Here is a 25,650-nt window from a genome sequence, read left to right as displayed (position 1 = left end):
AAGTAATGCCTACTATTGCATTATGTTGACCCACAACATGAGAGGAGGATTTGATAGTATGTCAGCAGAGGTTGAACCATCTCACCAATATTCCATTACAAGTTGTTGCCATGTGGCAGATGGCAGCAGGGGGGCAGTGGAACAAAAAGGCATCTGGCATGCAAATGCACATGAAGCAAAGCAAAGGAGCATCACTGAATTCCTCCTCACAAAATCACTTCTCAGAAACAAACAGAGATCAACACCCCTACTTAGCATTTACATTTAAGAATGCAAGTCAGCATATACACAAAATATTTTTTTTTTGGACTCTCCATGACAGCTACTACTTACCATAGTGAATTTTCAGCCATTTCAACTGCATCCTACTTCAGGTTCCTCCTTCACATCAGAAAGCTCCAACAGAGCCTGGCAAACCATTTGTTCAAACTACCAGGTCTGTGAATTAACCTGTTCATAACCTCAATAACTCACAGCTGTTACTGAAATTTCTGCCTACAAGCGAGTGCCCATTTTTTGGCCACTGCACAAAATAACCACAGAAGTGTAACTAGCCTTAGACACAAAAAGTCTGGCTTTTGTTAACATTAGAAGGCACTGTATTATCATGTGTTACTTTATCTTTTTTGAAGTTTATTTTCTTAGTATTACTAGTTATTTCTTAGAAGATACAATATGTAACCATAGCTTTGCTAAGAAATCAAACTTGCACCAGCTTTTTGGAAAACACTGTCAAGAAACTGCTCTCTCAGGTATTTTTGAAGAACAAATTTCAGCAGGGTGCAGATGGAGTATTCCAAGTACCACTTAAAAATGAAACATGAAATTCAAGGCTGGCTCTGACAATAAAATGCATGCCTTTGGTTTTAGCAACCCTTAATGTTCAGATATTCAACTTCAGCCATCTTTGAGAACCGTTCTTTATTAATGCCACTTCACTCAGTCTCTCTTCTTTTCACCCAATCCATGGAAGTGAAAGATAGAAAAATGCAGCATGTACACTAAATATAGGAATGCATCATGCCCTGGGTGTAATCAGTGAAGCTTTAAGTGTTTTTTTCTCAAGTGTTAATTCTTAATTTTAATTGGAAAAGTCAAAGGAATCTTAAGTTCAGACAGGTTACCCCTCTCAGAAACTGAGTCTTAGGCATTCCAGGAGCTTGTGCTATTGAGCATCAATAACAACAAACCTACAGCACTACAGTCGGCTCCGAAATGTTTTAATAATACATTAAGAATTACAAAATCTTTCTGCTACTTACTACATGTAATCTTCAGAATAAAGTCTCTCAGATCCAGCCTTCATGACAGAAACAGTCTGCAGTTGCAGATTTCATCAAATCTGTTAATAAAAAAATGAATAGAATTTCCAATTACAAAATTATATTAAATATATACACATTTTGTCTTCCTCTTGTAGGATGGGAAGCATGGAAATGTTTATACACAAAACAACTTTCAGAATTTGAATGTATAAATGACTACGAATTGTGTTCTTCAGTCAGAAGATGCGTTGTTTACATTTCATAAAAGAAACCAATCTTTGGGATAGCAAAACCTTCAGCATAGCAGATGGAAGTTACGTTTCACAAGAAATGCCATAATATTTAGTACCTAGTTCTGTCTGACAGGATTTTGCCAGCAATATGGCAGTCCAGTATCTAAAGCTGAGCTACAGACAAAAGGAACTAGAGGTGCCATCCTAGAAAGGAAGACAAAGCCACTGCTTGGTCTCCTTCCAGGAGAGGAGAGAGGACTTTACAAATCTTCTGGGGGAAGTAAAGCTGTGTCCAAATCCTCAGCTACAGTTGGACAGCCCATACAGACCTAGACAGGTTTTATAAGAGCCCAGGTAGCTGACACAGCCCAAATGACTACATGCTGCCCAACTGTATTCATACTGCATTCAAAAAGTCAAGAGAAAAAGAAAAAAGATTTCGTATATTATAAACTCTCAAAATTTACTAAAAAAAAAAAAAAAAAAAAAAACAAAAAAACCCACATTCAACACAGGTCACACTCCATACTCTGGCACACATACAGGCGAGTGATAGCCAGAAAGATCTCCCTGCTGTTTGCTAGCTACTCCGAGTGCTAACTTGCCAAACAAAGTCACAGTAAGGAAAATGAAGTTAACAGCCACACAAAGAACCTAGCAAGAAACACAGATTTAGTAAACTTAATTTATTCTAAACAGAATTCCATGTGCTTACATCTGGACTACTGAAAAAAGAATCCTGTTCTGCAACCGCAGTGAATCGAAATTGTTAAGAAAGCCAGGATTGGCCAAAACTTATGAGTCACTACTGAGCAATCCAAAGGGATACAGAGGTCTTCCACTCACTAGAACGTGGGCTGAAACTGCTGCTGATTTATTCTCTAAGAATCCCAGTAAGAGGCACTCTCAGGGGAGCAGAGGACAAGAGACATTACCATGATAGCAGCTACAAGAATGACTACAGTAAGAAATTCTGGCAAATGTTACTGGCTGGAACAGTAAGTCAGAAACCTTTGAGAACACTCTAAGGTTTGAGTATTCCTTCAAAATACTCAAACCTTTGAGAATAATAGTGTTGATAAAAAAGCAAAACATAATTCCAGTGGAATAACTGGTATGAATTTGTGAGCATTACATCTATTTATTATTTAATTGTACATTCTTTCCAATGAAAATCTTTTCTGGATTTATGTAGGGGACTCAAGTTACGACTGAGATTTTCAAATGGAGCATTTGCTGTACCTCTAAGACTCTAGATCACTTATTACAATTACACAATAAGCTAAAACAAAATTAAATGAAAACATAAAAGCTTGGCAAGCCACTTTTTTCTCTCCCATAATCTAAAATGAAAACTTTTCATTTTGTGACAGGGGTATATTCTCTTCAGCAGCATTCCTGGAAGTCACCACATTAAGGTTTGAGTGAGTCATGCAGAATTTGTGGTCTTTGAGTCCTTGCAAGATGACTGTGTGCAGTCCAGACACTTACAGTGGGAAATATCACCCTGTGATCTCCCCTAACTAGACTCATAGCACACAGAACTGCAAATCAAAGAAAATGAGACTTAACATGTTAGGACAAGAAGAAATCACAAGTAGAAACTGAAAATCATCAATTTAAAATTATGCAGTTGTAAATCAGGAGTTGGGAAAGGCAACAGAAATGAGACATCAAACTTACAGCTAAAAAAGGAGATTGCACTTTGGGTGCTACAAGCTGATGATGTACATAGGTCCAGATCAAAAATTAAGATCATGAACAAACAGAGCTGCCTTTTGTCAGCTGTGATTTCATCACACTCCTGCTAGTCACAAATTCACCATCACACACATTGGCATCATGCTCAAAACTCAGCAACAAATGGGTAAGTTACCTATTTTATTACTCTTGAGTAGAAACAAGAACCACAAATGGCTTTTACTTATTTCTTCAAAAGCCCTTCTGATCTGACTCCAGTTCCATCTCCTCAATAAATTTCCTCAGAAGCCTTTCTGATCACTGCTTGTTTCATGAAGTTTCTCACACAGACAAACAAAAAAAAAAAAAAAAAGAAGAGTAAATTACAGCAAGACTTTCTGACATCCAACAACTAAGAATTGACATTTAACCATTAAAGAAGTGGCATTTTGCATCCCAAACCTTTTCCCTTTCTACAGTAACATATACCATGACCTTTTTAACATTTTTAACAGCACGTGCATTTCAAATGGGGAAATTAATTACAAAACTGTATAAAATTACTGCACCAGATGCTGATGAAGAAGAGCCCCTGAGATATCATAGACTGGAAGTTGATAAATCTTCTGGGGGGAAAGTCAAACCTAGATCACAGTTGATCTAGGAAGCCAAGCTGGAAAACATGACGAGTGCTGTGGGTAACGTTCAAACATCTGTCTTTCTTCCAGAAGGAAGCAAAAAAATCCACACCCTGGAATTTTTTAGAGCTACATACATTGATGCATATTCTGAAAATGTGAACTGTTACCATTTTCTGTCTGCTTTTTAAGTAACCTCACTTTGAGTGTAGACATGGCTCTTCATTTTTGTCTAGAAAGGATGACTAATATGATCCCAGTTGGAAATGTGCAGCTTCAAGTATGTTATTCTGTGTTTTGCATCAACTGTCCACACTGAAATGGGAATTATTAATCATTGCAGCAGTCTGCCGCACACAAATAGATTCATTTAACAGATGTAAGATTTAAGAAGCATTCTCTATTCACGATGAAAAAATTGGAGTAAATGCAGTGAAAGAAAAATAAAAAATTGGCACAGGCTATTTTAAATGGAAATGTGAGGAAGTGCCCTAAGCACAGCCTCCACATTCCTGTCTGTTTTCCTGGGAAGACACCACACTGGGCAGCCTTGGGCAAAGAGAAAGAATCCTGTCTGCTCACCAAGGAAGAACGAGGAGCATGGAACTCATTAGCCATCACCTTCAGAAAGACAATTCCTTGATTACTCCTCACACAGAATGAAAAAAAACTGATAAAAAAATCATACACAACAGCACAATAACTATGAAGGAGCCTTTTTTTGTTTGTTTGACTTCCAATGATGATGAAAATCATGATTTGAGAGATGAGTTCACTTGCATGATGATTGTTCACTTGCATGAAAGTATGAAGGATTTTTTTAAATCTACTGTTGAGAACCTGGTGCAAAATGCACAGAAATAACTGGAAAGTTCCTGGACAAACAGGATTTGGATAAGTGTTGTTGAGCTATAGGATGACAATGTCTTTGTACTGCTCATTTTTCCTGGAAGAAGTACATGAAAACCCCACAGAAATTAGAGATTTTTTTGTATTTCAAAAATACTTGCAGAAAGACCATCTCTTTAAATGATCAAAGCACTACGTAATCTCTCAAAGCATTATTAAAATGCCATTCCCATAGCATCAGTTGGTCTTACTACCACCAAGCAGAAAAATAGTGTAAATGGAATCTTTCATATGTAGGCTTACTACACAGCTAGAAATAACTCTAGCAGGTTGTAATTTTTTTTTAAGGATAATAATACACTGTAATATTTTTTGTGGTGCTTTTTGGCTTCAGTATATCTCAAAAATAGGCCAGTATTCCCTTCTTAACCAAGTTATTACAGCTGTAACATATTTCATGATACTGCTGTCAGAATAAGCCTACATGGCAGATGACTGTTCTTTCTTTTATAGGAGGATTTAGAAGTACCAGTCAAGGATTATGACTTCACAGCTTCATGGTAAGAACATGAAGTAGGAGTGAGCGCCAGCCACAGATGAGAGACTACAAATGGCAGACAAAACAAGGGAATAAGCAGAGAGAATAAGACACAATTTCAAGTCAGAGCTAATCCACTGGCCAAAGATTGAGTATTTGGAGGTACCTTACGGTTGAGAGGAGTTACAATCATGGCAAGTCTTTTTTATTTATTTTGTTATGATTTAGGTTATGATGGGCTTTGAGGAAGGCAGAGAGCTCAGTACAAATAGCACAGATGAGATTTTATCAAAAATTCTAAACATAAGGCTTAAAGCTTCTTGCAATTTTTAGTTAATAAAACTTGGCTGAAACAACGTGCACTTTAATGGAACTGAACTACAAGTTAACAGAAAAATAAATAGGAGATAAATTGCTTTCTAGTTTAAAGCAATAGAAATAGCAGTAGATAACAATAGGTTCTCTAGAACAATCTCAGAAACGGGAGGTGGAGTCATAGATCCCCCTGGACATGTCCAAGAAACATTTAGATGCTGTACTGAGGGACCTGGTTTAGTGAGAACTATTGGTGATAGGTAGACAGGTAAACAGGATCTCAGAGGTCTTTTCCAGCCTTGGCCATTCCACAATTCTACGAACACTGTAAAGATGTTTGCAAGATCATACTCCGATTTCCAGTCTTGGAGAACTCACGTGGAACATTCTAATTACTGACAAATAGCAATGCTTACACTTATTTTTAGAACAGTTAAGGCATTATTTACTTCAATTCTTCAGAAAAAATGAAAAATAGTATAAGACTTCTGCATATGAAATTTATCATTACATTGCACAGCAGGGTTCCAAATTTCTCCATATGCACAAGTCTAACTCATGCATTTCAAGTATCATTTTCAGAACTTTTACATAACTAAAATTCAGCACATGAATTTAAGTGGGTTTTACAGTCAGCCTCATTCAAATGAATATTCTCTACTCCATAAAAGTCACCAGCAAACCTAAATACTGAGATGATGCAGTTTATTCCTTCATTTATGATGAAGACATAACGCCATATCAAAAATAACTGGAAGGAATTACAGGCTGGACTCCTCTCTATACGCACATGCCATTTTCACCAGAACTGCTCTGTTCCTATCATTTATTTTTTTTAACTAAATCTTCAATAATTATGTTAAGTAATTGACATGGCAGTATTGATGTCATCACTTCATCGCCACAGAAATAGTTCATGATAATTTTTACAAAATATAGTTTTCAAAAGGACAACACATCTAAGAGCTCTTTTAATCCTGGATTGCATATTCCAGCCTAGAAACTTACCTGAAAAAGCAAATGACACAAACTGTCTTCACTGATTAGAAATAAATTAAATTAGTTCAGTGAAAAGGAGAATAAATGGGATTCATTTGGAAGGAAATACCCTAGAAGCAATCTCTATAACCAATAAAACGCTCACAAAACCAGCTGTTGGATGCAAAAAAACAAAACACTGTGCTGCCTTTGATTTTAGTCTGTAAAATGTGTATAAATGCAAACATGGCATGATATTAACTTGCTTATTCCTTTTTTAGTTTTGTGAAATTTTTTATCTGCTTCCTCTCACTACAAAAAGATGGGAAATCAGGATGTTTGACTAAAAATAGCTCAAGTTAACTGGAATTGCCTTTTGTACAGAACAAATAGAGAAGACCTAACAGAAATCACATTTAAACTTAAAAATCCAAGTCTATAGCCAATCACACCCTCCTTCCAGAGGACATGAATATCAAATAAAACCTGCTGACACTTCTCCACTAAGTCCCACTGTTTCCATTCCTCCACATCCCTGAGCCATGAGCATTTGCTCTGTGCTCAGATCTGGCAGGTGAGTATGGAGGTTAAACTAGGAGAAAAATTTTCATAACATTTTGCATCATAGTTCACATCATCAGGATTACACTTCCATTAATAAATACAAACACCAAAACATATAAGGTAGGGCATATGGACCTCTTATTTTACTGTTCATCACAGTTGTCCAAGGTAACATGCAAAGAGGCAGAGGAATTAACGAAATACATCTCCAGCTAAGATCACTTTTTTTTTTTCCTATTACAATTCTAACCTAGGAGAATAACAGGAAGTTTCAGGTTCCCTTCTGTATCCTCTTAAAATTTAGTCTCTTTTGACTCTGCAGTCCAGAAATATTTTCATACCTTCATACTTTGTCTTAATGTTTTCCAGTAATTTATTCTAATATAAACATCAGCTTAGCATTCTTTTCAATTAAAGCAATGTTCCAATCCTTTCTCTTGGAATTTTCTCTTTCCAAAGGTGTTTTTTTTTAGTCACGCTAAGCTAAACTTACTGCTTTCTTTTTCTTCACAGTGTTCCTTCCCTAAGGACCTAATCCATTTATTAATACGAATACATTCACACAAGGAATTCATAGCATTTCAGTTTAACAGAAGACAGATAATAAGGTGGGGAAGGGAAGGCAAGAGAAAGGCTTAGAATTGTATGTAATATACTGTCAGAATTTTTTTTTTTAAACCTGCTTCTCACCCCTCTCAAAATACATTTACCTACTGATCAGCTGCCATTTATGAAGACTGATGAAAGCTTAAGGTGTGTGCTGGGATTTTCTCATCCTTACGGCATTACCCTCTTAGTAGATTTGGGATAAAGGCTAAACACTAAACGATTTTAATTTTAAACCGTGAAGTTGCCACGTGCTTAGAGATGAGCACTGGTAAAACAAAAATACAGAGAGCACTTAAAGACACTATGAAGTGCTTTCTGTATTGGTGCTACTATTGGAACTGAGTACCGGAATACATACATACAAAAGTGTTTTCCCTAATGCAAAGAACAAATGAGCATAAAATTACAGTGACTAAAATTCATTACCTCTGTGCCACAACCAGTCATGGAAAAAGCTACGCCGTAGTTACTCCTTACTCACAGCCTGGCTCCTGTGGGATGCTAATTGTCTTCTGCCAGTGAAAACAAAATTGCCAGTTGTGAACAACTGACTGGGATATTTTGATAGGGTCCCATCTCCTGGCACTGCTAATAGCACCACTGATTATTTACTTTTCCTCTTCACAGTTAATATAAAGGAATCACCTGTGAAGTATTCAGATATTACTACAGGAAGATTCTGCTGTTCACACTGTGGCACACGCATGCAGGCATCTCATTTTCAATTGACAAACATACGCCCTGAAAAATGCAGTACTGATAAAGTAAATAAGGCTGTTTCATAAAAGCACATTATATACATAATAAATCTAGATCAGCCACTCCCATTTACAAAAGCAGCTATAATGTATAGTTCTAGAAAGAAATAGGAAAGGATTAAAAGAAGAATATTAAGAAGTGTCTGGATGGGGAAAGAAAAAAAAAAAAACAATTAAACAAATGGTCTATTGAACATAAGCAACTTCACCAGACATGCTGAACTGCCTCCAAGTCAGAAATAACCACAAAATTTTGCTTGATATGAAATAGTGAAGAAAGTGCTGCAGAAATAGGCTGAAAGAGGGTGATATATAGAGACAGGAATGGGTTGGTTGGTTTGTTTTTCAATGAAAGAACTAGAAGTAAATCATCAATGAGGACACTCAAAACTTGTTAAAGGAGACAAATGCAGCAGACTGTTAAGCTAGTACCAGCACAACACCATCACCAGGATTCACATCCCAGTGGCCATTAAAACTAAAGTTACGGCCCACATAATCTCCCATGAAACAGAGCAACATTTCCCTGGCAAAGGTTTGCTAGAAGCTTCATCAGTCCTTTTTCAGAAGCCAAAGAATTCTCTACAGTCCTTCCAGAAGTAAAACCATCTCATTCAGCAATCAGTTTCTGTCACTGGCCTCAAGAGATCGATTCTTCCTTCATCTATTCACCACACATGCACTTGTACTGTTTTCTATTTAATTATATCAGGATTATTAACATACAGAAACTATACAGAACTATTTACTTACTTAACAGTATATGAACTATTATCTGTTTTTGTCATTTCAGTCAAAATTTGCCTATGAAAAATTAGCAAAGCAAAACAGCAAAAATCCCTGGGGATTTTCATAGGCTGCACTTCTGGTATAGTTCCAGGAGCTGCAGGTAAGACTCACCTAGAGCTGGCAATATCACAACAGTTTCCTTTCAGTGCAGATGTGCAGTTTTACTGAAATAACTGTACTTTCGTTGATACAAATTACCAAATCACTGCTTAAACGAAGTTACTATCAAAATGAACCATCCTTTTAAAGCAACATTACTCAACTTAATTACCACAACGCTTCAAAAACAAATCAGAATGGACTCCTGTGAGTCAAACACACGTATCAATAAGAAAAGTTGCACTTACCTGTACTATTCCATTGAAAGCAATAACAAAAGATCACAGAATTGTTTAAGATATTTGTAGTCCTATTGGAATAACAAGAGTACTGACATTAAGAACACGAATTTAAGAGTCTGGGTTTTAGCACACAGCTTCTTGTAACTACCTACAAGTGTAAAAGACACAAAGACATGGCACAGAGTTCTACACAAATCCTGAGTGACTGCAACAGACTCTGCAAGCAATCAGGCCAGAAAGCACATAGGCAACATCAAGGTGTGCCAGTGGCAATCTGGCATCTAAGCCGTACTTTGTATAGAGAAGCCTTGGTCTTGTATCCTCTCAACTCAGTACAAGTTCATAATGAGAAAGTTTCAGAGTACTGAGCAGCAACACCTAAGCAGAGATCAGCAAAACAAATTATAACCAACTGAAAAGGCCTGAAGTTATGTAAATTGAAATTACTGTGTTTACTAGGGATAATAAATCAATGATTTCCAAGCTAGTAGGATTTTTTTTTTTTTTAATTCATTCAAAAAGGCTGAACTGTTTTGTTTACATGCAGACAGATAAAAACATTGAAATTTTAGGAAAAGTGCCTACTGTTACATTTTGTTCTTCCAGATCTGAAGAATTCAAGTGTTATTGAATAAGCTGTCTCTTCCATAGCAAAATGTTTTTTAACCTTTGTTTTATTTACATGATGATGACCAAACTTCTACCCCAACATGTGAGTGTGAGGAGCCTACTGGAAGGTTATCTGCTGAAAACCAGACAACTAATGAGTAATATTGAGCACCTTTGAAAAGTACTCAAGGCAAGAAGCTTAGTCTGCTAGTAGAGCCAATTTAAAATATTCAAAATGTCTATTTTGAACAAGCATTTATATTAAAGGTTATTACAGGCATGTGGGAACACACTTGTTGCTGACAACACACACTGAAAATACCCTGTGTAGTGCTAGTTTTTTTACACTTGTTTTTACACAAGCAATAATTATACATATTAGATTGAAATGAACTTATGACGTTATTAATCTAGCTTCTTCAAGCAGTTGAGCTAAATAAATCCAAAGATTGGTAGGAAAATATTAGAATACAATTTTATTTTGGTACTGGAATTAAAACTGACTCATGAGGATTATCATATTTAGAGGAGCATAGAAAATGTCAAGCAAAGGAGAAGATATCATTTTTAATCCCAGTTTGGTTCACAAATCGCGGTCACCCCATGTCAGTAGCACTTCCCTCCTATAGCTCAGCTCCAGGCGATGTCAGCTGCCCAGCAGCACGTTACCCCCACTCGAGGGGCTAGCCCAGCCTTAGACAGAGAGGAGATGCTGATAGAACGAACCGACACTGACCCCTGGTGCCAACCGAGCCATTTGCACTGGGGCGTGGGTCCAAAGTTACAGCCCACCGATGGGTTCTAACGCTTACCTGACCGTGAGATGCAGCACTGCTTCACCACGGAGTAAAAACCAGAAGACAGTGAGCACCCATACCACCAGCATTTCTCCTGCAAGACACCTTTTCCAAAATGGTGGTACTGGCTGTCATACTCTAAAGCAATTTGAACTGCAGCTAAAAGTCAAGGGATTGCTACGTTTGTGAGAAAAGCATTAGGACAGCCTTTGCCAGGATGCACAGAGCTTACACACCAGACAGGTGCAGCAATGGTCCATACGCAGATCACCAGGGTTCAGGCCGTGGATGCCACGAGCTCACCCTGCTGCAGCCACTACAATCCATAGTTTGTGCCCTGAGGAATCACTGTGCTAGGAATTTTGGCTACTTCTCCAAGGCAAATTGACCCTAGGCAGCAGGGCATTTTGACCATGCTACAGGTTTTCCAAAGTACAGGTAATGCCTGCTCTGTTACAGGAAACAGCCTACTATCAGGAATATCAAAGACAGGTTGAAAAATTTATATATATATATTCCCCACAGTAATTCAGTGACTTTTCCAATACTGTGAATATGTACAATGACTGTCTTCCTTAAAAACAAGCAAGGGTTTATGCTGCACTTGGTTCCACTACTAGCTGCTATCCCAAAAGTTTGGGACAGATGCACAAACCTGCCCCAGCTCCATGCCAGCCTCACTCTTCTCTCATGTAACCAGCCAATGGAGAACTGTTTCCAAAGCGTAGCTGTTCTGTGCATTATCTTAGCAGCATGTTCTCATTCCCATAAGACTCTCTGCAGCCAGACTGTTGTAATAATATTTTTTGCAAGAACAGACTTGGAAAATAAAGGCTTTTATTACTGCATCTTTGTGCCAGTGCAGAAAGAATCCTAACTAACCAGATGTTTCTTATTTCTTTTCCTAAGCTGCATTGTGGCTTTCAGTATTTCTAAAACTTGTGGCTTTCAAAGAAAAGGTTTGTGTTACCCTTAAATGCAAAGATTTTAAAACAAATACCTTATTGGGACCTCTAGAACTACACTGGCCCTCCCCACAGAGCAGACATTTCGGGTAACTCCTGTAACCCTACCTGCTTCAAGTGTCAGAGAAACAGCAAGAAGCTCTGGAAGTCTTATGAACGGAAAAGCATTCATTGTGAGAGAAACTGAGAAACCTGAGAACTATGCAGGGCCCTAACTTCTGCAGAGGAAAACACAGGAAACTAGTAAGGATCCTGAGTGTGTTTAGGGAAGGGGAGCACAACACCATAAACCTTGAAAACCAGGCGTGCTTTGTCACATCAGTGCAAAGTGATATAGATTAGCTTTGATTTCAATTTAACTGAGATGGTAAAATCTATTTAGTACCATAGTTGCTTCAGAAGGCATGGATGGTTTTGATTTCCCCGTTTGCAAAAGATGCCAACACATTTCAGTTCTCTCATCTCTAACTTCTGCTATAAGAAAAAGTAAGTATAGAAGGTACATTAGTTTGCAGCAGCTCATCTGTCTACTTGTCAAATTGCATGTGGCTTTATGAGAATACTACTTGAATTATGGATGGTGTTAAGCCCTGTGTTGGAAGTCTATACAGCCTCTTTGCAATAGCTAACTCAAAGGATGTGGAAAATAAAGTGAAATTCTTATACCTTGTGTAACAGACAAGAGAATGAATTGATTGCAGTAGAGAAATTATGCTAATCAGCAGCAAACTGATGGGCAGCAAGCAATACCAAATGAAAAACCCAGATATCTTTTGCAAAAGCTTACTGTGCAGTTTAAAAAGAGATCCATCACAGTGCAGTATGCAAATACCTAACTCAACCTATCCTCTCTGGTTTATTTTCCTCTGGATTTTTCCTGTCAGACTAGCAGTTTTCTAAGCTGGGTAGGTCATTTGTTTGCTTACTTCATGACTTGTTCAACCAGCAAGCAGACATAGTTGGCTCTTCAGTCATTTGTCTCACTACAAAATGTTCCCAAAGCATTGGCAGTGCCAAAGAAACTCATCTTTCCAAATTATTCCTTCACTTGCACACTGCTTGTTGACTTTTACATCTTTAAATCTAATAAATATAAATACGTTCAGAAATATATGCATGTGGTCAGGTTCCCTGTGATACAATACTCAAGCATGGCGAAAGAGAGCTTCAACATGGGACATGGCAGTGAAAAATACAACACTGAGCCACAGATTTGCATTCATTTTTCTCTTCTTGGAATCCCACATTTTTCTACCAGTACACGTGGAAACTCAGGACAATCAGTTTTAGATTCGTGCAGTCCCCTGAAGTATTCTTGTGTGGTTTTCTGTTCTTAAGGCTAGATCCTACACATAGGAATACTACACTTAGGAGAAAACAAAACAAATGTAGGGTTTTTCCCAGTTATTTACTAGGACAGGATTAATGGTTGGGATAAGTGTATCTTCTGTGCCAGCCGGAGACCAAACTAATGCTGAACTGTCCTCAGACTTCAACTGAGTTCACTAGGAAAAGAGAGGGATGGCCTCCAGCACAACAGCAAAAAGCTCAGTGAATGCAGAGTTGACCCAGTGTGTAGTGTTAGCATACATATGCATCTGAAGAATTTTCATTCAGGAAAGCTGTCCTCCCTTGCTTCCTTCTGATGTCCTCCTGGGTTACTGAAGAACGTTACCAAACACTCAGCAACTGTAATAAGCAGTTGCTTACTGTCTCCTTCCTGAATGTGCTGTGACACACAAGCTTGGCTCCTTACCAAAGGTACCTGCACAGAGCTTCTATTACCTTCCCTGTCACACACACAACTCAGGGAAGATCAAGCATCCCATGGTGACAGATGCTGTTCTGCCTTGCACCCTCATCAGTAGCCACCACAAAGGTAACTGGCATGAAGGTGACCCAAAGAGACTAAGATTTTAAACAATGCAGGGCAGAAGCATAATGCAAGACCAAAACTGCTCCATTTGTTCATACTCAGCAGCACAAAGGTCTCCAAGAGTTAAGGTTTAATATACATACATAACTTTTACTGATCAGAACTTTTCACAGGGGCTACTGAAGAAACATGCATATTGTTGCTCCTTCTACTGCCTCTGCAGTGCAACTGCCAGTTCCTAAATACTACTAAATGAAATATACAAATGGTGTTTGAAATTAAATTATAGGAATCATAGTAAGCATCCCAAGACTCATTTCAGTCTACTGCATTTCTTGAAATTTCACTAATTTTGGTTAAAAGTGAACTTGTTATCAGCAATAAAATTGATGGGCTTCAGTGCCGTTTACTAGGACATGATTTTAGCTCTTAATCTTCAGTAATATCCATTCCAAGAAAACATCAGAAAACGTACACATTTTTTTCCCCTCAGCAGTCTACTTAAATTTCTATATGAGTTTTAAAAAAATATAGCTCTATCAGTCCATACAATTGCTAGCCAGCTAATCCCAGCAAGTACTTTGAGTACTTAATCTGCATTTCTAGCCTTTTCATGGTTTGCAAAGACCAAATATCAGACTGGGTAGGGCACCCAGTAATCAGGCCTAAAATGCTTTGTGATACCACACGGATTATCAGTAGCTGTAAATAACAGCCCAACTCAAACCCCAAGGAGGAGCAGCTCCCAGTCATGCTGCTCTAGAAGTTACTATAAGCAAAGAAATGGTTCCAGTGCCTCTACCATTTATACCACTTACCTTGCCCAATCTCATTTGTAAATGAGACTTCCAAAGTTTGTTTCCAGAGCTCTGCTGATCCCTGACAGCCACTAAGCAGCAGCTATGTTCTTTTTGGCTACTTATACAAAACAGATCATAAAAAAGCAGGAAGCTTTCCCTCCAAAACCTTTTATCAGACCATGCATTCCTTTACGCATGCCAGTTCAACTGTAATTTCCATGGCAAGAACATGGAACCTAGAAGAGATTACCAGAGGAAACCAAGAGTCTGCCACCCTTGAAACCTTTGCACTCCTAAGTCAGAGGCATAGCATTTCCTCCAATACTTTTTTTTTTAAGCACCCTTATACATGCAGAAAGAAAAAACACCCCACTCCATAAAAGATTTGCTTATTCAACAATAAAAAAATACATATGCATACATGTATGTACTTGTATACATACAAAAATCTTACAGTTTCTTCAATTAGTTTGGGTGGCTGATGGAATATAATGGCTGTGGAGTCTCCCCTTGTTACTTTCAAACAAAACAGGTGGGCTGATTGTAGCAATATACCCCACCACACTGCTGATAGCAACAGTAAAATCGTCTGCTGTGCAACAGTCTTGAATATTAAGCTCAATGGTGGGGATGAAAGTCTGGAGTGTATCTGCCTGGAAAGGTTTATTGCATCCACGTGAACACAGTCACATGCAGAGAATAGCTGGAGTTGTTCTAGGTTTGATTCTAAAACTATCAGAACATCTCTCTCCTTATCCCTTCACATCTGCCCTTTCTGACAAGAAACAAATCTCCAGTGTAAGTAAAGAATACTGACTTAAATAACACTGGATTTGTTGCCACAACCATTCACACATTCCTCCTGCTTTACACTGACACTTGAATAGCAGCCTGAAAAAAAGTCTGAGATGTTTGTTATAGGCTGCCTAAAAAAAAAAAAAAAAAACCTGAAAAACAATGGATTATTTTCCTTATATAAAACATGTGTGTCCTCTGTAATCCACCATAGCCAGGAATTGTTCTGGTTCCATAAGATTTAGCAGCCACTACTATTAAGGAATTGCATGCATATTTTTCTAAGGAAGATTAAAATAACATGAATTCAAGCCAACTTCCCTTTAAAACCACCTTCAAGAGTAGCTCATAATTTATAGAGAAGCACAAAGCTACCTGGCATAGACATTTACATACAACAGCCATTAAGGACAACACAGCAACTGACTCTTCCAAGACAACACTCAATTTCCAAGCACACAGAGAAACAATTCCATTTTCCACAGAAATTATCAAGCCATTGGTGACTTTCGTTTCAATTTAGAGTTTAGAAAAAATTAAATACACTTTTCTAGTACCTGCAAAAATACTGCAATTAGTGTAAGCTTAGGGTCAGAAGAGAATATTGAAAGACAGATGAAAAATATTTCCTCTGGTCAAAATATAAATTTATGAGATACATATTTGAGGTCCTTCATTCAAATCCTGTGAAGAGTCTGAAAGAGCTTAAACTGAAAACATGTCAGTCGGTCTGCAGACCCATGTGGTTACTGACAAGTAAATGACTTAAGACTGTTACTATGTCTCAGAGAGGTAATACTTAGAAGCACACTGCTGTTACAAATGTTTTGATCTAAAGTATAAAAGGAAATCTTGGGTTATATTTGTGTGGCCAGATACCAGAGAAAAGCAAGTAAAAAAACCCGTATCTATTACAACAGTCACTAAACCATCATGCATGTTTTGAGGTAATTTTTAAGCCATTGCATCTTTCTATAAAGGATTTCAAATTCAACATACTACACAAGCCCAAAAGCATTCTGACAGCTTACAATATGAAATTAAGTTAGCAGAGTATATTGGTGTACATCAACAACTAGTTCATTTACTTCATTTCTCAGGTCCAGAGACATCACTTCAAGTTTCCCATTTGCTATTCATCGGTCTGCAGAAAAAAAATTACTTCTGTTGCCTGAAAAAGGGTGAGAACTTGAAGGCTGTTTTCTTGACAGTCCATGCTGTTAAGACAAGCAGTGATCCAAGTCAAGCTAATTAATGACAATAATTGTTCCATTTGAATACACCACTGATACACTTGTCTCCTACAAACAAAAATCAAGTTTCAAATCTACAAATCAAGTGTGCTACTGCAAGAAGTTAAAAAAAAAATTAGAAAAGTCAGTCAGGTTGACATTGCAATCCAGGCTGTGATAAATCATTATGCTCTACTGCTTTGTATTAAAAGCAGAAAAAATTACCTATTTGTTTCTCCTGTTGTAATGCAACAGAACAGAAGACACAGCGATGACAGCACAGTGGCAAGGTCCTAGGCAACAGCAAGTGAGGACTTGCTCAAATGCCCCAGGCACAGAAACAAAAGAATGAAGCCGATTACCTTGAGAAAGCCTCAGGTACACAAGGGTCTCCAGCAAGATCCACTTATCTCTGCTGCCAACCTTTAAATGAGGTCTGGGAAGGGGTGGATCTTGGTGCATTACATGCACCTGAGCTCCCTGTGCTGGCCCTGCCTTCCCACCAGGGGCTCAATCACTGCATCAAGCTGTGACTTGCACATCCTCTTCACCCATCTTATACACACACTTTCTCAAGCACTCAGTTTTCACTTCAGAATAACACTTCAGATTAAAACAGTTTCACCTACACATGCTTGTAGGCTGCCTTGAGAAGAACCAACAGAATAAGCTGAAATACATAAGTCACTTCCAACCAAAACATAAGTGACTTAGTAGTCAAGTGAACAACCCCATCATAAGCTTCTGATACAAGAAAGCCAATTGAAACAAATGTGATCAATGCTAGAGCTTAACTTGACTGAGAACCAAAAAAGGAAATCAATTCAGATTAAGAAATGTTATTTTAACTGATTGCTCTGCAACATCTCTATAAAAATTCTGTTGCAGATTAGCGGTCTGCTTCTAACAACAAAACTTCAAAAAGACCCAACATGTGGTTTGCAGATTAGATATTTCACAGCTTTGTAGTTAGAGCTCTGTTTGTTTGTTTTAAGAGAAAAACCATATACACCATGTGCCACATTAATAATGTGCTCAGACCTAGTCATCTGGCATGTAAGCACGGTCTAATTTTTAAACCTTTTCCTGTCCTGTTGCAATTTCACTGTGGTCAATTTATGAAGCATTCATTGAAGTATCAGTAACATAGGAAACAAATACTAACAAGAAAGGAATTTTGGAGAAAATCTTCTGTAAAGCCTTCATATTCATTTCCCTAGAAAAAGTTCAGCCTTTTAAAAAAAACAAAGTAGAGATAGTAGTTAAGTCAGCAAGAGCCAGGCAATTATTTGCATTCTTATGCACACGCAAACGTAGCAATGCAGAGTGAATCCCATCAACATTTCTACTTATAGCACAAAGAACAGGAGGGAACAACAACTGCTTCTAGATACTTCTGTAAGTACAGATGGCAGAAATCATTCAGTCTTACTTATTCCAAGACAATGAGAGTTTACACAGGTAAGCATTTGTCCATAGTTTCCCTTGCTGCTCCTCAGTAACACACAGAAATGCCTTTGGTGGCAGATTTCACAAATGGCTGCAAAACAAGAAATCAAGGGACCTTTCTGTTCTTTCATACTGTAAAATTTTTATCTCCTCTCCATCATTTTCAGTGAATTGTTTTGGGGTAGATGAATAAATACGTGTTGTTGGTTTAGCAGTTGGTTTCTGAGTCGGCAATTCGGTTGTCTTGTGCAAATCAACTCAGCCTACATTTACAGTTCATGTTATTAACATCTCCAGAAACTAACTATGCAAAGTTCTACAGGTGCCTGCTACACTAACACAGCTACTGAAGCGTTCATCTCATGTCAGAAATCACAATTTCACATATCAGGAATCCCACCTTACATTTCTGAAAATATTTCCTATGATTGGTAATTCTTCATATCACCTGGTACTTCCACAAGCTAAGTTTTGTGATCATTGGTTTTTGTGGGCTAGCTAGTAGCAAAATTTCTTAAAAATTGTATTTCAAAGCTCTATTTCTGATCCAGAGATTATTTCTTACTAGGTGCAGTTATTATTTCCACAATGCTTTATATCTGTATGAAACTGCTTGTTTCTAATAGGTTGCCAACTATTTCCAGTAGCAGAAATGTAGCCTTACAAACAATACTAAGCTGGTTTTCTCCTGGAAAATTTTAACATGAAAGAATTGTGTTGTTTTACTGTCAAAAAAGGATGGTAAGCACAACCAGATAGAGAGATCTGCCAGAAGTTCCTGTACTTTTTCTTTCTCACAGAGCATTTACTGTGGTGGCAGTTCAGTGGTCAGCTACCCAGTATTTCTGACAGTAAACCTATTTCCTCAAGAAAAGGTCCTGCAATGCACTTTTATAAAAAGGCAGCAGTCATGAACACAGCTGTTTATATTGAAATCAGCCAGTTTCATTATAAGCAAAGGTAAAATAGTTACATTCATAACAAGCACAGTAGAAATACTTAGCAAGTCCTCCATTCAACTCAGAATTACAGCCCTAACGTGGCAAAGGGAGACAGTGCAGAAGGAGAAGAGATGTAAGCACCTCTCCTAGGCATAAGCTGGCACTGGCACACTGAAGATTTAGAGCAAGACAGACAGAAGCCCACAGAAATGTTTTCTGCTGTTCCAGACACAAACTCTTACAGAAGCTTGAAGTCAAGATGAAAATTAAGTTACTGATTTACAAAGCAGCATGTTCAAAGGAGTATCAATGACAATGGAGCTGAACTGCAGTGTTTTTCTTAGACTGCAAAAAGCTTCAGATGGTTCTTTGATTTTTTTTATGGGGTAAAAGTTGGATATAATTTCTGGAATAGCTACAAGTATTTATGTAGATTTTGTTGTGTTTGGTTTTTTTTTTCCCCTCTTCTGCCATAGTTTTATAGTCCTCTTTGAGGAGCAACGAAAACAAACCAACCACCAACAAACCAAACCTTTCCATTGCCTCATAACAAAGCTTTTCCAAGTGCCGAGCTTCAGATCTATCCAAATGATTTGTGAGGCAACTTTGAAGCAGGGAAAAGCAAGCCACAGCAGTGTTATTGTTACTTGCACTAATGTAAATCAACTGTAGTCTGAAAATAAACCCTTAGAAGAGCAAAGAAGTAGAGCAAGACAATAGAAAGGTTAAATAAAGGAGCTCATCAGAGAGGTACAAAGCCTATTTCATTTTCACATCTTTGAAAGCAGCTGGTATCTATCTAATCAAGTTTTCCAGCTATGTACGTTGAACTAATGCAAGTTAAAGCTACAGTGAATGAACATTTATAAAAGACTGTTTGTAGCTCACACGTTTCATATGAAGGGTCCATCACACCCTAAAAAGCTATATTATGTGGGCAGAATTGCATTTCTGAAATAACACACTGAAAGCCAGAAACACACTTCTTGCCTACACTTAAGATGCAAGCTCAAAAAAGCATAATTAGCTCTATTGTAAAGCACACTTACAGAAAAGCTAAGAAATAAAAGGCATCCTCTGCTCAGTAATGTATGAGATAATCTGTAGATTGCTGCCACAATGGTGTAACAACTGAGTAGTCACACTGAGCACAGCCAGCGGACGTATGTATGAAGATATATTTTAAAGTAAGGAACACATCATGGAAATCCCATGGAAGCACCATCCTGCATTTGTGTTTTTCTGCTTCCAAGACAAAACAAAATCATTATACCAATTTTGCTAGCCTCATTGTCTTCTGGCAAAATGTCACACACAAATCCCAGGTCAGCTTTGGCACAACAGCAAATAAACTGGGAGTGGAATTTTAAAAAAGCAGACAAAAACAAACTCAATTCAGTCAACTCAGCTTTTTTCTACAGGAAAAAAACAAAATCTCTAGACTTTCATGTAAGAGAGACCAAGCAAGAGAGTAGAATAAGAGGTGAAATATACAAGGATTTACACACTGAGGGGGAAATACTCCAAATGCTGAAGCACTGCTATGAAGTTCACAGGTGCACATGCTTCCTTATAATCAAGTTAAGGGATTTCACTGTCAGCTGATACAACTCCAAGGCCTTGCTCTTGAATAAAAAACATTAATGTGAGCAAAACAAAGTGTCATCAAGCCTATGAATCTATGCAAACAAGAAGAGAGGCTAGGAGAGGCTATTAGCTATAGCTGTCCATTTTGACTTACAAGAGATCTTGGAAACTGGTTCTGAAGGAGCAGGAGGCTCAGTTATTAAATAAAACTTGTTCTCATATCTGATTCTCTCACAGACTTGTAAGGTCTGAATTCTCATCTGTATGGAGAGCTTTGCTGGAATGAGAAGTGGGATTACAGCATCAGAAGTAGGTTTTGTTTTGGCTGTAACACCATATCTTGTGCCACTGAATATGCTGTGGATGGAAAAAGTTCAGTAAATAGCACAGAACGTTCCAAAAGCTGGCACAGAAGAAAATGTAGCAGGAGAAACACCATAGCTAAGCTTTCTTTGCAAACACAGCCAAAAACATGAGCAAGTTGCAGTTGATTAAGAACCACGTAGAATTTGAATCCAAAGTGAAATGTGTTTGGTTTTTTGAAGTGCTTTATCTGTATTTTTTCCACAATTCAGAAACAATGACAACTTCCTTTCCCTAACATCTGTTTCCACCAATAGGAAAAAAAAAATCGTAGTAACAAATAGTCTACAGATTCTAGATGGAGTTGCATAATTTTCACATTAAAAAAAGCTTATCTTGTAAATTAGAGGAAAATTATCCGTAAACTGGAAAGATTTTGAGAGCTCCATGGGTCACTCCATCCAGAACAAGGGAGGGGAAAATAGCCACATGTTCTACAGCAGTGATTACAGACGTGCACAGACAGCCCAGTTCTTAGTCCTCAGAAGGCATCTCTAGCTCCAGGACTCTCTCACTCTTATTTTCATTACCTAGCAGTAGCATCTGAGGTGTCACAGATTCCCAAGGCTCTTCAGATAGGTCTAAGAAATAAATGTACTGGGTTTTGTTTTACAAAGATTTGGGTAGACTGACAATAAATACTGCCCTGAACAACACTGAGATCAACTCCATTAACATGGTCACATTTGGAGCATGCATTGCTGCCTGTTTTGCAGTGGTGTTTTGAAAACAAACTGCATATTACAAAAGTCCCGGAAAAACAGACTCCACAGCTGAAGTTCACCACCCTATTTTAGAAGTTATTTATCTGGCAGCTGCTACACTTGGCCTTTTATTTGTTCCACAGCACTGACTGCCCATCTAACACACACTCACTGCTGGCCAGTTTGCTGCGTGCCTTTTCCAGTGACTGTGTAACCCTGCTTTGGACTGATGTCACGGCTGCCACTCCAGAAGACCCACTAAAAATAAGGCAGTCATTCAAAAGCTTCAGCTGCTATCCACGGCAGGAATACACAATTGTAAAAGTAAGCTACACCTTAGAAATGGATTCTGCTGTGCAGTATCTGCTTACAGAGCAATGCTATGTATTAGCCAAACTGCACACAGTTTAGGAGCTTTTAAATCCCAGAACAACGGTGCAGCACTAGAAGCACAGCAGTTCTCCTTTAGACATTCTCATTGCAACTGTAGCCATGAAAACACTGAATTAGTGCAATCTAAGAGAAGCACTATTTAACTAACATTCAATAGTTAAATATTTAAAATCATTATAGCAATTTTTTTTTAAAAAAAAAAAAACACATTCTGCTTAAAAATAGCTTGATCAGGAATCACTCTGGAACCAAAATACAACAGAAAATTCAGTTCTTTCAAATTGGAATATCTTCAGGAATGTTGCATAAAGTCTATAAGCCTTAAAAAAAAAATGCACTTGATGCAGATCAAAAACTAATCACCAAAAACTCATTTTCATTCATTAAGCACTCATTTTTTGCAGCACATGAACATTTGAGAAAAAGATGGACAGAAATAACTCAGAGGCATGTTTGGCAAATGGTTGGTGATTATGCTTCCTTTAACTCTGAAGAAATCTCATGAACAGGTCTCAACCATGATAAGGCCAGCTAAACAGTTAACCCTGCTCGCCTGTTATCAAGTCTTCCTCCTATTGTAGAATACCAGCTAAAGCAAGGAACAAGTGAAACAATGTTTTCTACTGGTCCACAAAAGCTTAAACAGGTGCTGATAAGGAACTCACATATGATTCAGATTCTGCATTCTCAGCTAAGAATAACTTTGCAGGAAATTCAACATAATTGTCTCTGACTTCTAAATCTCAGGGGCAGCTGGCCAAAAAAAAGTGAAGTAATACTAATAAATACAGACTTGATATTGGAGATTCTTCAAAAACACAGATGATTCATTTTTCTATTATTTTCAACTACACATCAAAACACAGTGATGGACGTATTGCTCTATCTATCCTGTCACCAACAACACCAAGAGCACATGTCAGAAAATAATCACAGGTACAAACTTATTAGCCTACTCCATGCTCATGAGACGAAACTCCTCTTTGTGGGAGACTTTCAGTCACTCAGTACAAATGGGGTACCTGAAGAAAGTGACATGCATCATTACCTGCAGTCAACTGTATTTTGTGAGCTTCCAAGAAAAATTCAAACACCAGCCAAAATAATCGTTCTTAAAGACTAAATAATGAATTTGAATAAATTTCTCAAGTATAAAATGAGGCCTTTCTTGTATCTAACAAGTAGAGCCCTTTTAAAAATGCCGTATTTTCAGAAGAAGCACGAGGGATTAAGAGAAGATAATCCCACTGCTGACCAAGGCCAGATGGAAACAAGAATGCAAAATATTTGCATTAAGAGCATTTTGCTGGAAAACCCCAAACCACTTCACAAAAAGTCAGATGCAGTCTGTGAACTGCAAAGGTCACGCACATAAGAGAGCTGCCCCAAAAGCAGCACCTCTTATTTCATTACATCGGCCCATGAAGTCTCTGACTGCTATGGTAGCAGAGGTTGAACCCTCTCAATATCCTGTGACAGGTTGCTATGGGACAGGTGGCAGCAGAGGTGCAGTCTGACAAAATGACAGCTGACGTGGAAATGCATCTGAAGCAAAGCACTGCGTTTTAATTCTTCCAAACTGAAAAATGGCACCCAGTGACATTCATCAATTCTTGCTCAGTGTTTATGGAGACCAAACAAGGGATTGAGCACAGCAAGTGTGGGTAGGGCACAACAGTAACGTTAAAGACAAGGCATATTCTGGACAGCTGTGCAAATGTTCACAAGCACAGCATACAGGTTCTTGTTTCTCACTGGCAAAAAAACACATCACAAGTGGTGGTGACTACATTGGAAAAGTGTGCTTTGCAGCTGACAATTTTGCAGCTCTATCCAGTAGCACTATTATGATTGTATAAGCTGTTGTAGTTCACAGAAATAAAAAGGAAGCATTGCTTTCAGAGTCACTTAAGCAGTTTAGAGAAGAGAACTGCAAGGTGAAAACAGCAACATCATGAGGATGGCTGTGCAAAATACGTCTTGCTTCTCCTAGATGTTATTTTTTCTGAGTTTGCTCACAAATATAACCCATAAAACAGTCTTCACAACCGGGCTAGTCTAAAGTATGCAGAGTACCCATAATTTTTGCATTCAATTTGCCTACTGTGCTACACTTAACTAGCATTTCTGATGCCATTCAGCAGATATTGACAACTCCTGTCCCCAACACGCATAGTTGCATCATAAGGCCCCAAAACCAATGCAGCAATTTCCTTAAAATTCCAGCTAATTGCTGTAAAGTACAGTGAAGTCAGAAAAGCTGTGTGTGGATCAACAATATTGGAATAGGAATTTGCTACTCACTAAAGTTTAACATCATGAGCCAGAATCCCTGTTTGAAATCTTAAGTCATAGAGCCTTGTTCTCAGAATAGGTGCATCACGTGTGTCTCAATGAATACACACACATGTATGGGTGAGAAAAGCATCACTTGGCATAGTTAACCTACCTGCTTGAAAAACACTTGTCTTGTTGTGATTGATACTGGATATTACTTTGTATAGGTCTAAACTACACAAAACAAGCAAAAAATCCTCTTTCCTACTCATATGCCAGTGTCGAGACTTTTTTCTGATATCCAGGAAAAAAAGCAACACACTCCTAAACCCCTACACACTCACTGTTACAGTCAAAGAAACAAAATACTATTTTGTTGTATGGCTATAACACTAGGACACCTTCCTGAGCAGGAATTCAAGTGTTCTCTTTCTCCTACTGAAAAAGCCCGCATGTTATTTTGATTAATAATGTGTCAGATACACTTGGCTGGTCTAACAACATGATGAAATGCTTTTTCCACTGTAACTAGAGAAAAAGTATTCCTGTTCCGTGTGTGAATTATGACTTCATTTTCCTCTAAAGAACTGGCTTTGAAATGGGTTTCAGCAACACGTTAAAAATAGTGTAGGCTGGTACTTCTTTCGCTCTCTGGAAGGTTCAGTTCTAGCAGGCATACACTCTCAGTAACCACTAGAAACAGAATCAGGCTTGAAAATGCTTAAAATTACTACAACCAACATAGTAAGAAACTGTTTTTAGGCCTAAATAAGCCATATATGTAGAATACTGGTAATCTGTATATTTCACTTACACACAAGGCTGACATAGGTAACTGCCTTTGCAGAAAGCATGTTGTTACACTAAACACTTGAAGCAGTGTAGCTACAGGCTCCAAGTTTGTTTATTATGAAATTTTACTTGCAAGATAAACAGCACTACTCATTATTTCTTTTTCTTATTCAAAAATAATTTGTTTTAATTCATGTGTAACACAAGGAATAGAATACCTTTCTTGTTAAGAGCTACTGCAGCTCATGGACCTCAAAGGGGCTTAATACAGAAAGCAGTAACGCACACCTAGAAGCAGCTGGTCTACCTAGGATGACATGGAGGCTTTGACCTTCTCTTCCCTAAACACTGAACATCTGAAGTCTGAACAATCTGACATTTACATCTCAGTAGAGAGAAAAGTAAAAAACTTCTCCTACCAAAAGCATTTTGGCTTGGAGAAGTAAACCACAGCCATACTCCTAAAAGCTGAATGGAAACACGCTTATTTTAGACTTGTCCACAGGCATATGC

At 38.0% G+C, this 25,650-nt stretch overlaps 1 protein-coding gene across 1 annotated transcript in view; it reads right to left on the bottom strand.

The window, feature by feature from the left end:
• Positions 1–25,650, bottom strand: part of COL5A2 (collagen type V alpha 2 chain) — a 166,060-nt gene that overhangs the window by 128,461 nt on the left and 11,949 nt on the right. The window contains exon 3 of the mRNA XM_052676463.1: positions 1,263–1,342. The gene's annotated coding sequence lies outside the window, so the exon portion shown is untranslated. The remainder of the gene's footprint in view (positions 1–1,262; positions 1,343–25,650) is intronic.

The sequence above is a fragment of the Tympanuchus pallidicinctus genome, unplaced genomic scaffold (assembly GCF_026119805.1).
Source record: "Tympanuchus pallidicinctus isolate F22 unplaced genomic scaffold, pur_lepc_1.0 scaffold15, whole genome shotgun sequence".
In the NCBI taxonomy this organism is placed as follows: Eukaryota; Metazoa; Chordata; class Aves; order Galliformes; family Phasianidae; genus Tympanuchus; species Tympanuchus pallidicinctus.
The sequence above is the reverse complement of the archived record's forward strand: the minus strand, read 5'-3'. Positions and strand labels throughout refer to the sequence as shown.